The sequence below is a fragment of the Carassius auratus genome, unplaced genomic scaffold, assembly GCF_003368295.1.
Source record: "Carassius auratus strain Wakin unplaced genomic scaffold, ASM336829v1 scaf_tig00215410, whole genome shotgun sequence".
In the NCBI taxonomy this organism is placed as follows: Eukaryota; Metazoa; Chordata; class Actinopteri; order Cypriniformes; family Cyprinidae; genus Carassius; species Carassius auratus.
In genome coordinates, this window is record NW_020528076.1 from 830,135 (window position 1) to 833,063 (window position 2,929).

Genomic DNA, 2,929 nt, shown 5'->3' on the forward strand with positions numbered 1-2,929 from the left:
ATATTTAGTTCTCACCTCTGGATAGACAGAATATTTAGTTCTCACCTCTGGATAGACATTTATTTTATATTTTCACCTCTGGATAGACAGCATATTTAGTTCTCACCTCTGGATTGAATTTTTTTTATTTTATATTTTCACCTCTGGATAGACAGTATATTTATTTTATATTTTCACCTCTGGATTGACATTTTTTATTTTATATTTTCACCTCTGGATAGACAGTGTATTTATTTTATATTTTCACCTCTGGATTGACATTTATTTATTTTATATTTTCACCAGTGGATAGACAGCATTCTTTGCAGGCTTAATTGCACACGTCTTTTCCGTATTGTCATTTTACTTTTATGACTTAAAATATATAATATAAAAACTGTGTGCAAATTGAAATATTATCTTTATCATATCTCTTTACATAAAACAATTCTCAATAATACACTTAATATTATAACATCAATAATTCATGCAAACTGCATTCACAAGAACCACCATGAAAATATATATTGTTCAGATCATATCACTATTTTTTGTGACTTAAATTCAGCCTAGATCAATGAACTATAATGTTTTGTCAATACAACAGACTTGTACATGTTAATTGACCACAGTTTTTTGCCTTGCCCATTTGGATATTCAATCCTTATTTTTTATTTATTTTTTGTAAACGTAACCACTTCTGTTTTTAAAATATACGTATATTCACATGATCAGACAATTTACCAAACAATCCAGATCAAATTAACACTTTATGGTTTTGCAATATTTATTGGAAATTACACAATCTAATTAGTAAAATTTGTCAAATCTGACCATCAGAATGAAGATGCCACAGTCAGGCTCCTTAAGGTTGTGGGGGAAGTCCCTATTTCAAGAGGAAATAAAACATGAACAGTTCCAAATAAACTATTGCACACTGTGCACACCACACCTCATTCCTGCCCCCTAAAACTAGCAGTCTGGGAAATGCTCAGGAAATTCAGGGTCTGTATAAACCCCTCGCAGGTCTCCACGTCTTCTGTTTCCACAGTACCTCACAGTGTTTGAATTGCACAGCGGGCAGTGATACCGGCTGCAGCACTCTGTGTATTTCTGTATTGGTGGTAGCTCCGTCCCTTTACGCACACTAATGCGATTTGCCTAAAAGAAGAGGGTAGTATTAATAGATTGTTTACGTAATAAGTATAGTGACACATATGAAATACCGGTAGTACCTTATAATTCATAAGAGTTTACAAAAATCCAATTAATAACTTAAAAAAAAAAAAAAAAAAGGAACTGATAATGTAGGTGAAAAATTGTGTGTGGTAGATGGACTGTAAAAAATAGTGTGGTAACAAAACAAAACAACTTATATAAATGTTAACATTCTCCTATACAAAATACATAAAATGGTAAATGGACTGCATTTAGGCTACATAGCGCTTTCAACAGACCCATGGCCACCAAAGCGCTTTAAACATCATCATAAACATATTAAACATCAGGCATTTACACCTGCATAGGGAAAAGTACTACTTCAACTAAAAAAATAAAAAATAAAAAAACATAGTTAGCTAGCAAACTCTCGTGTGCATGGACAACCTAGCATTTTAGACTATTCTCTACCAAGACTGTTCTAAGAGATCTCGTTAACTTGGTACAATCTTCACACATCCAAGTGAATAAAAATCATGTTTACAGTATTAAATCATACCACTCAAAGAACGATTTAATTGGAAAATCTATTGTAGCAACCTAACGTTAGCTCTAGAATTGAGGCACACCAGAGTTCACTTATACCTTTAAAAAACACGACACAGTACCTTGAAAACAAGACGTTTTTTTTAACTAGCTAGTTTGTGCATTTGAATTCTGACATGACCTATAAATCATCAACAGTTTATTATTTTTTCTTACCGCTGACATCTATATGGCGCGTTAAAATTGAAAAGTGAAAGACGATACGGAAATAACGTCAATTTGAAAAGTGAATGACGATACGGAAATGACGTCTGCTGTCCATCCACTGGTGTCCAGCCACTGGTGTCTAGCAAGAAGTGAGTCTGCGGGGCTGCAGCTGGATGCCTCTCTACATTTCTGCAATTGCTTCAGAGTCTTCCGACTCTTGGACCAGTCTCCTCTTGGTTCTTTAATCTAGTTTGGTACAATGTCCTGATTCAGAGAGGGTCTGTGTTCTACCAAATACCTTCCACTTCTTAATAATAGACTTGACTGTGGCATTGATAAAGCCTTTGACACTTTTTTTGTATCCATCTCCTGACTTGTGCCTGTCCGCAACTTTGTCCCAGAGATCTTGCCAAGGACTGAAATGATCCAGGAAAGTTTTTACATGCTGAGCTAATCAAAATGACTACAGCCAATCACAGTTGAACATCAAATGGATTAATGTGCCATTGAGAAGGTGATTAGCTACACCTGAATGAGTTTACAAGTCATTTTAGGGGGGGGGCTTTTTCCAACTCAGTGATTCAGTAATTATTTTCTGACATGTTGGTGTTATATCTTTCACTTGGATGTTATAAGTTACACTGATTAAATACAGCTGGATAAAACAAAAACTGTGTCCGTCTTCATTTCAGTCTGCAAAGCAACAAAATGTGATTATTTTAAAGGGAGGTGATTCTTTTCTATACCCTCTGTATGCTCACATTAAAATCTGGATGCATTCAGCAGCAAAATAAGAATGTAATTTCCTAAACTTGTCTAAACAGGTTTTAATAGCTGAATTGAATGTGACCTTTTCTACAGTGTTATGTTTTCAGGTTTTGTGAAACATTATAAATGTTTACTGTTCTGTTCTGTATCTTTGTAATGTCATATACATGGATGGAAGTGGAACATAAATAAATCTTTTTTATAGTCAAATGGGGTGATACCAAATGTTGTAAAAGGCAAAGCAGAGATTTAGAGGGAGAAGTAAATAGAG

At 34.3% G+C, this 2,929-nt stretch overlaps 1 long non-coding RNA gene across 1 annotated transcript; it reads right to left on the reverse strand.

Moving 5' to 3' along the window:
- Positions 1-748: 748 nt before the first annotated feature.
- Positions 749-2,059, reverse strand: LOC113094580 (uncharacterized). Its single transcript, XR_003288129.1, has 2 exons — positions 1,900-2,059; positions 749-1,140 (listed from the first exon to the last, which is right to left on the reverse strand). It is a non-coding gene; the product is annotated as an uncharacterized LOC113094580 (long non-coding RNA).
- Positions 2,060-2,929: the final 870 nt, after the last annotated feature.